Consider the following 9864-nt stretch of genomic DNA (forward strand, 5'->3'; position numbering starts at 1 on the left):
GAGCACAGGAGAGGTTGCAAAACAGCGCCCTCTAGGGATGGCTACACTGGTACTGCACCTAGGAAAACTTCCATCTCTATAGCATCTCGGCTTGGCTTTCCAGACTGGGCTGAGTGGAGGTGGGGGCTCGCCTGGGTGAGGGGGTGGGGGAGGAGGGGGCAGGATAGGTCATGGGTCGGGACGGGGGGGGAGTCACAGGGATGCACCTGTGTAAACAGAACACGCGTAAAATAGGGGGACTCTGAAGGTGAGGGGAGTCTGAAGGGGGACTCTGAGGCTCCATTTAACAGACTGAGCCACAGCAACGCGTGACAGGGCCAGCTAGTAAAAAATAATTTTTTATTTGTATCCTGCCCTCCCTGGCCGAAGCCGGGCTCGGAGCAGCTAACATCGTAAAAACAACACAATATGCATAAAAACAGATATCAAGTAATTGAAACACATCTTAAAATTAATTCAGACAAGTTAAAAATCTGAGCAGGTGGCAATTATCAGGATGGAATTGAGATTTGTTAATACTTGCCAGGACCAACTGTTTCCACTGATCATACAAGGACCTGTGAGCGGGTTGGGGGACTCCTTCAGGCTTGTTTTATACAAAGGAAAGTAAGTCAAACTGCATCCTGCCCAAAAGTCTGGCAGAACAGCTTTGTCTTGCAGGCCTTGCAGAGAGATGTCAAATCCTGCAGCAGCAGCAGCAGCAGCAGCAGCAACAACAACAACAACAACAACAACAACAACAACAACAACACCCTGCCCATCTGACTGGGTTGCCCCAGCCATTCTGGGTGGCAAATATATTGCTCTGCTTTCCTTTGGATCATATCAGCAAGGCCAAGGGTCTTGTCATCTGGGCATCCCAGGACCGTCATATACACTGCCCAGGTTTGCGCCCCGGATAGGTCACTTCAGTGCTGCTAACACAGCAAAAACAATGTGGGAAGCAGCAGTTATGCGTTACCAGTCTCTGCAGCCACAGCAGGTGCTGTGATTCTCCATCAGTTTGGTTTTACCCCCAGATGTGCACTCCATTGTCTCTCGAGACAGACAGAAGCCCACGACAAATGAACCCAATAAATCAGAGGTGGGCCAACTTCAAACCTCATCGGCTCCAAGCAGGATAGCTTGGATAGTCTTGGATGATGAGAGTTGATGTAACACAATAGATGGAGGTCCGTAGTTTGCTATCCTGGAAGGAAACATTGAGGGAGGGAGACAACACAAAATGGCACAATGAAAAGAGCAGAAAAGGAAAGAGGATTATAGTAAGGTGTTGTCATGCCACTGGCATCATCCCTCCAGTTGATAGGAGGTGCTGGTAGGTAGACTGGCAACTGTTGGACACTACATTGTCAGCCCCTCTAGTAAGCCATTGGGTAGAACCCTTCCTTTGTGCTTTCCTTATAGATCTGCAAGGAAAATGAAAGCTGACCATTCAATGGGAAGCTTGGAATATACACTATGTGTGAGAGAGGACCCTAAAGCACACACAGTCCTGAACTATACTAGTTTTGATTTCCCTCCCACCGCCACACACAGATATTCTGCAAAAACACAGGTGCCCTTCTACAGAGACATATTCCCACCTTTGTGCTCCTTAGCATTCAGTCAATCCTGTCAACATTATTTGAATTAACCCTCAAAGAGATTTCTTTGAGCTGGTCTCCCAGGTGATAAATGGCCTTGGAAAGGAAAATCACTAGCTACAAGTCATATTCTTGGAGAGGCAGGGGTGATGATGCAGAGGACACCAAAGTCTGGGAAGCAGGGGTGGGAAAGCTGCTTCTAACTGAGGGCCATGTTCCCTTCTGGGCAACCTCTCAGGGGCCAGATGCCAGTGGGTGGGGCCAGAAGCAAAAGTGGGGAGAGCAATGAATGCCAGTTTTGCAACATAAATGAGGCTCATTCATAAAACACACTCTACCCTCCATCCAGGGAAGCAAGAGGCATTGTCAGAGTCCAAAGACACATACCAGCCAGGCAGAAAGAGGGCCAGTAAGGGATGTGGGGAGAGGATGTTCCCTGGGAAGAGTCCCAGGGGCCACACAGAGAGGCCACACAGGCTTAATCCCTGATGAAAAGCAAAAGCAGCTTTGCAGAACTCTTTTTGGGGAAGACCTTGAGCAATTCTACCCAGAGGTTTTCCTGCTGCAACAGCAGTGTTGGAATGAATGGGAGCATCACAAAGGCCGGGCCATTGAATTCAATGGGAGTTAACAACACAAAGGTTAGTTTAGGGGGAAGAGGGGGGGGAGAGAGATCGATGTGAAAATGAAACACAATTGCCCAAAATGCACTTATGCACCACCAAAAAAATAAATATAAAATATAAAAGCAAAATAAAAAAATTCCTTCAGTAGCACCTTAAAGACCAACTAAGTTTTTATTTTGGTATGAGCTTTCATGTGCATGCACCAAAATAAAAACTTAGTTGGTCTTTAAGGTGCTACTGAAGGATTTTTATTTTTTTGCTTCGACTCAGACTACCTACGGCTACCTACCTGTATATAAAAGCAAAAGTTACACACAAAACATTATGTGTATAGATTAACATTGAGAATCACTATAGCTTAAATAGAGATACTATAGTGGAGAGAACTGGCGTGGCTGCAGTGGTCAGTCTGCTGCTGCCCAGATGTTAATTGTTGATGGGCAATTTCAATGGAAAAGCCTTAGCTCAGGGCCAGAGCATTTACCATGCCTGCAGAAGGTCCCAGGATCAATCCCTGGCACCTCCAGGTAGGATTAGGAAAAACCCTTCCCTAAAACCCTGCCAGCCAGTGTAGGCAATACTGAGCTAGACAGACCCGTGGTATGGCTCTGGTTTAAGGAACCTTCCTCTGTCCTGAAAGCGTTTCCCTCCAGATCTGATCGCAGCATCTGCAGGTTGGGAGGAGCTGTCCAAAAAGATGCTGAGAGCAGGTCCTGGAGGTACTTTGTTGCTACATCACCTTCAATCAGCATATTCTCCCTGACCTGTTAAACATCATCTAATTTTAATAACCTGGGGAGGAGAAGAACTTGTGTCTGCGCAGGAGGCAAAATTGCCCATGACTGCAAATTGGCCGAGTCCCCCAGGCAGCCGAAGCTTATCCACCGGTGTCTTTTTAACCTTATTTATTTGTGTTGGTTTAAGAGTTTGCATGCAGCCCCTTCTTTGGCAAAGGCCTCTGGGAGACACACAAGCATAGCACCTCCAGATTCCTTTTAAACTGAGGCTACTCCAACAGGAGGGAAATCTTGCTGGTGTCAGATTTGCAAGCCTATCCGGCGGGGTTAATATTTATTTACAATCTGCTGGGCCTCCTCCACACACACACACACACACACACACACACACACACACACCAATGCCCTTTACATCCTTGTTGGAATGCTCCCATGTACCTGAGGAACCTTGCTAGGATGGTCACATAAAGATACTACAGAAGCCGTCTTCTGTTTCTAATAAGGGTGTAGAAGCAGGTAATGGGAAAGACATTTGTCTTAGAAGAGCCACTGCCGGTCAGAGCAGGCAATTGTGGACTACATGTGTAAATAGTCTATCTATGGCAGCGGTCCCAAACTAAGGCCCAGGGGCCGGATGCGGCCCAATCACCTTCTAAATCCGGCCCACGGACAGTCCGGGAATCAGCATGTTTTTACATGAGTAGAATGTGCCCTTTTATTTAAAATGCATCTCTGGGTTATTTGTGGGGCCTGCCTGGTGTTTTTACATGCGTAGACTGTGTTCTTTTATTTAAAATGCATTTCTGGGTTATTTGTGGGGCATAGGAATTCATTCATATTTTTTTTCCAAAATATAGTCCGGCCCCCCACAAGCTCTGAGGGACAGTGGACCAGCCCCCTGCTGAAAAAGTTTGCTGACCCCTGATCTATGGTCTCATCTGCAAACCACACTGAAAGTACTATCATACCTCTTTAAACAATCATGCCTTCTCTCAAAGAATCCTGGGGGCCGTTGCTTGTTAACAGTGCTGAGATTTGTGAGGACACTTCTGCAGCTCGGAGCTAAGGCTGATGGGAGTTGTAGTCCAAAACGTCAGGAGAGCGCCTGGTTGGGGAAAGCCGGCCCAACAGAAGGTGAGGAGCAGTGAATTTTGTGCGTGATGAAACATTTCCCTCCCCAAGTGCTAAAATTTATGTGCCTCATTCTCTATTTTGGTATGCAGTGAGGGCCAGGTATGAATAATATATCCCCCGCTCGACGTGTAAAGTATGGAAGGAATATTTTAAAACGTTTAATTATTCAAATGAAGGAATTAACTTACTCTGCCTCTCTTGCAGTTCTGCCGGTGATTCCAAACTTATTGTCAGAGGTTATTACGGCTACTCCTGAGTAACGACTCTCCACATGCTTGTCTTTCAGAGTTTTTATTGGTGCACATTATTTACAGTGTGATGAGCTGTCGGTTTCATGTCCACTTATTCCGTGTCAGAATCCGGCACTGCCCCTTTCCGCCCCTTGGACCAACATGAGAGCCTGGGGACAGCGAATCTCCTCCCTTTCCTCCTCCTCCTTAATTCCGGTGCCGGGGGAAAGGGTCTACGCTCGGTCTTTTCCCTCCCCCCCCCTTTCCGTCTCTCTCTCTTCCCACCTGTGGAGCAGGGGCTCTTCCATGCTGCCGGAGCCCTGGCTCTCCCTCTCTACTTCCTGACTAGCTCCTTCAGACCCTGCGCTTCCATGGCTGCTTGGGGAGGAGCTGCTTCTGATGAGAGGGGGAGGTTCTCTACATAGCTGCCAAGTTTTCCCTTTTCTCACGAGGAAGCCTATTCAGCATAAGGGAAAATCCCTTAAAAAAAGGGATAACTTGGCAGCTATGGTTCTCTATACGCTCTCCCCCTTACATCCATAGAGGAAAGGTGTAGAATATTATTATTATTATTATTAATAATAATAATAATAATAATAATAGAATAAAAAGGAAGAGATTAATGATGGGGAAATTTACAGCAAGAGAGGAAACAAAAATCCTAAAATTCAGAAAGAAAAGGATTTTAATATATTATATTCATCACCTATAATGGTGGCATAATTATTCTTACTACAAACCCCATCTTAAAATCACAACAACCCTGTGAGGTAGGTTAGGCTGAGAGAGAGGGCCAAAATATATGAGTAGTATTCAACTAAGTTTTACTCACTGTAGACCCATATGAAATGAATGGGCATGATCATCCTGGGTCTATTGCTTTCAACAGGTCTACTTTGACCACTCTGTGTTATATTAATTGCACCTCGTTTTTTAAAAAATATGCTTAGGGCTGCCACTTTTATTCTGAAGGAAAAGCCATTGCGCAAGGCCCTAATCTCTGTCCCTAATCCAGATCTGGTCCTGTTGCTTGTTTTCTAACCCAAACCCCCACCATACTTGTTCCCACCCCCCCACCCCCACAAGGGCACCTGTTTATATGAGGATTTGAAGCTGATTTTTCCTGGCCCTTGTCCAACCGTACAACAGGGATAGCCAACCCGGTGCTCTGCAGATGTTGTTGGGCTACAACTCCCATCACCTATGACCATTGGCCATGCTGCCTGGGGCTGCTGAGAATTGAAGTCCAAGAACAGGCATCCCCAAACTTTGGCCCTCCAGATGTTTTGGACTACAATTCCCATCTTCCCCGACCACTGGTCCTGTTAGCTAGGGATCATGGGAGTTGTAGGCCAAAACATCTGGAGGGCCGCAGTTTGGGGATGCCTTCCAAGAACATCTGGAAGGCACCCTGTTGAAGTGGTGCAGCGTGGGTTGCCAGTGCCCAGGACTGCATAGAGGGTTGGGTGGGAAGGAGAGGAACAGACATATGAAACATTCAACTGCCTAACAGCATCAACATCACCCAGGAGATTGCAGCTGCAGAGCTAAGAAAAGAAGAGTTGTTCCATTGTCTGGAGGGGTCACTTCCTGGTTTGCATAGAGAAGCCACAGAAATGTACAGCTGTATTGAGGCAGCACCAGGTGTCAAAACAATTTTGCACCTGGGGCAACTGCCCCTGTGGCCCTCCCAATGCTATGCCACTGCCTTGTTGGCTATTTTCTTAGCTGAAAAAGCCACTAAAACAGGGGTGGCTAAGCTTTTTGAGGGGCCAAGGGCCGCTTACAGTCTTGGCCCACCCTCCAGGGGCCGCATGCCTATGGTGGGTGAGATCACCCCTACACTCCCGCATGCACGCACAAACATACAAGACACACAGGCTGTCCCTTCTCGAGGGATCTGTGCAATTGTTACCAGCCACGTAGCCACGTCCCCGGCACCCAGATCTAGCACTTGCACACCGGAGCCTGACGAAATGCGAAAGCTTTACTTGATGATTTGTAGCTAAACTGCCAGGGAGTCGAGACTGTGCTGCCAGGCGCCTCAGTGGCACCGACGGGAATGCACCGTGCGTGGTTGCACCTCGGCGCTTTCCAAGGTGAGCCTCACCTGACATCCTCTGCTGGGAACTGATGATGGATAAGCAACAACTGCGCTTGGCGGCGGGGCTGGGTGGGAGGAGGGAGGGTGGGAGGGAGAGAAATTGGACTCTCATGTAACTGAAAGGGAAACCAAATTAAATTGGAAATTGGATTGCAAAAAGCTTGTTTAATTTAGAAATGCATTTTGAGATGGAATGTTGGCACAGAAAGGAGGCAGTGGGTTGTCCAGTGAGGGGTGAGTTATGCAAGAAGAGAGCGTAGAAAGCTAGACCGCACTTCCATTGGAGAAAAGGGCTCACTTGTTTCAAGGGCACTGGGTTCCCCCACCAATAAAAGTTTTATTAGTTTTTGTTTAACAATCTGAAAAACCTCAGTGTTCCATTCAAACAAGTCAAACATCCAGTCACAGCATGCAATAGCTGTGGGGATGGGGGTAGAATCCAGGTACATTTACTCAAAGACTGGACTACTGTAATGCACTCTATGTGGGGCTTCCCCTGTTTCAGATCTGGAAGCAGCAGTTAGTGCAGAACACTGCAGCACAATTGCTGCCAGGAGTGAGACCTTGTCAGCATATAACACCTGTGCTCAGAGATCTGAACAGATCAAGGCGTTACTATGAGTACAGGTAAAGGTAAAGGGACCCCTGACCATTAGGCCCAGTCGTGACCGACTCTGGGGTTGCGGCGCTCATCTCGCATTATTGGCTGAGGGAGCCGGCGTACAGCTTCCAGGTCATGTGGCCAGCATGACAAAGCCGCTTCTGGTGAACCAGAGCAGTGCACGGAAACGCCGTTTACCTTCCCGCTGTAGCGGTACCTATTTATCTACTTGCACTTTGACGTACTTTCGAACTGCTAGGTTGGCAGGAGCTGGGACTGAGCAATGGGAGCTCACTCCGTTGCGGGGATTCGAACCGCCGACCTTCTGATCGGCAAGCCCTATGCTCTGTGGTTTAACCCACAGCACCACCCACTATGAGTATACAAAGCCCTTAATAACAGTCTACCTGCAAGATTGCTTTACGCCGTATATGCCGCTTCGACCTCTTCAATCTGTGGAACTGGCACTGCTACAGTGTCGCACAATATCTGTTCTCATTTGTAAGAAATCTTACTGTTTTATTCTTTTTGTAAATCGTCTTGATGTTTTCTACCATCAAGCAGTGTATAAATTCTACGAAAGAAATAAATGGTGTGTTTTGACATTGCACATATCTATTTAAGATTTCAGTACAGGGGATTACTTGGGAACAACATAGCCCTTCCACATGGTGGTCTGAAAAGCAGGAAGAAAAAATAGAAATTGCCCCTTATTGACATACACTTGGGGGGGGGTGGAACCAGGTGCCATCAAACCTGCCTTTCCAAATTACACCCTTTACTGCTCTCCTATGTTGAGTTAGGCATTCCCAAAGTACTATATCCCATACATTGCATACCTTCCAACATTCTGCAGATGAAATTCCCCCACCACTGACCCTCCTTGACCCTCCATTATTTGTCACACACACACACACACACACACACTGCAGAGCAGATCTGCCATCGCCACACCAAGAGCACATGCATCCCGAGAAAACTCCTTAATCCCAATTTTATTTTATTTAATTCTTTGGTAGATTTACAAAAAGAAAAACCCACACAAATAAATTTTTAGAAAGGGGCAAGATTAGACACGGATGCTCAGAGCATTTTTATTTTGTTTTTAATCAAGGCTCCTTGCACTCCACTCCACTCCCCCTTTTATTTCCGCCCAGGGTGACCCTGCCCTCTGCCTACCCCTTGGAGCCGGCATGTCACACAGAGTTGGGTCTCGGTGGTGGGAGCCTCCCCTACTCATCATTGCCTGGTCTCCAGAAGCTGCTATGAGATGCCCCAGGAAGAAGGCCGGCAGTGGCAGCTATGGCGAAGCCACGGAGAGGCAATGGGATGCAAGGGGGTACAGTAGGGGTGGACCACCCCGGGTGTCACCACTGAGGGGGGTGACAAAATGCCAGGCGGCACTCACCGCAGGGCCTGCAGCATGCCTGAGCCACACGTCTCTCCTAGGAGTGATGCAGTGGCTTGGGCATCTGCAGGCTCCACGCTACCCCAAACAGTACGATCGCCACCTCTCCCTCAGCTGTAGGACGGCTGAGTGGGAGGAGGCAGTCAGAATCCTTGGAGGCCCCATGGAGCGTCCTCCCTGGCTTGCCCTGCCTCCGCGGGCAGCTGGCCCCACCTCTGGGCGCAGGGCAATATCTTGCTCCGCCACTGACGGAATGCCCCCTTACACCCACCACTGTCACAGCCGCTGCACGGGACAAGCACCAGCGCCTCTTCCTCCTCGATCTCAGTGGCAGGGGAAATAGGAACGTTCCAGGATCAAATCAGAAAGCGGGAATGCTTTTGTAATTCTGGGACAGTCCCTGGAAAAAAAGGGACACTTGGGAGACACGACCTTGCAAGCCCAAGAATTCAAAGGGAGTAGTTGCCTTCCATCGCTGCACAATTGTCTGTTTTGCTGCAGTTGGCGTAAAGACCGCTCCAGGTCTTTGCAGGGCAAAGCGGGATTCATGTCACTTCTAACAAGATCAAAGCCAAAGAGGGGTCAAGATTTATCAAGTAACTCCTGAGACAACGTTAAAAAAAACCTTTCTCCAAAACTTGCCCACAGTACTACATTTCAGCAGCATTAAAGGCCCATGGAGGGGTGATAAGAGCTACAATTCCCAATGTCCTTAACAAAACACAGCTCCCAGAGTTCTCTGGGGAAATCACGTGCTTTGAATGTATGATGCGTTTGCAGATAGATAAAGGAAGTCTGCAAGCCTCCAGTTTTCTCTGAGCATGCTCATACCTCCCTACGGTTTCTCGGTAGCTCCAATTTGGTTCCATTCCTGTTGGCACTCACTACCCAAGCTGGCTATTACAGGGTGTTATTTGCATCACTGAATCAAGTCGTAGAACCAAAGCTGCTCTTGTCTCAGAATTTGGCTGACCTTGACATACTGTTCCGTGTTTTGTTTTGCTTTGTTTTAAGCGCACACCTCACAGAGCCCTGGGTGCAACTGGTGCAACACTGTGTCTGCCCTTCCGCCCTAATACAGACTCTGATGAAGGAAGGAATGCAAGGCTGGGAGCTACTGACTGCCCAAGCCATGCATCTACTGCAGAAATGTCTGCAAATGGAAGCTGCAGGTATGTAAGAAGGGAACCCGGGATCACGCTAGGAGAACGTGCCATTCTCTGCAGCCTTTTGTTGAACAGAGCACACTGCCTTTGTCTGCGCACTGCTATGCTCCATATGCCTGCCACCATTTGACGACAATGAAAACGTCCCCGAATGCTATGAGCCCATCTGGAGAAGTGGCACTCAGACTAATTTCCTGGCTTACAGTGCAAGTAGGGCTCTGTTTTTGTTTTTGTTTAAATCGATTATCCCCCCGGCAATGATAGGAACATTA

General features: G+C 48.1%; 1 long non-coding RNA gene across 1 annotated transcript; it reads right to left on the reverse strand.

Moving 5' to 3' along the window:
* Positions 1-322: 322 nt before the first annotated feature.
* On the reverse strand, positions 323-4560 carry LOC148683699 (uncharacterized). Its single transcript, XR_015946882.1, has 3 exons — positions 4272-4560; positions 3918-4054; positions 323-1189 (listed from the first exon to the last, which is right to left on the reverse strand). It is a non-coding gene; the product is annotated as an uncharacterized LOC148683699 (long non-coding RNA).
* Between the last annotated feature and the right edge of the window lie 5304 nt (positions 4561-9864).

Source organism: Zootoca vivipara, chromosome 13 (assembly GCF_965207765.1).
Source record: "Zootoca vivipara chromosome 13, rZooViv2.hap1.1, whole genome shotgun sequence".
NCBI lineage: Eukaryota > Metazoa > Chordata > Lepidosauria > Squamata > Lacertidae > Zootoca > Zootoca vivipara.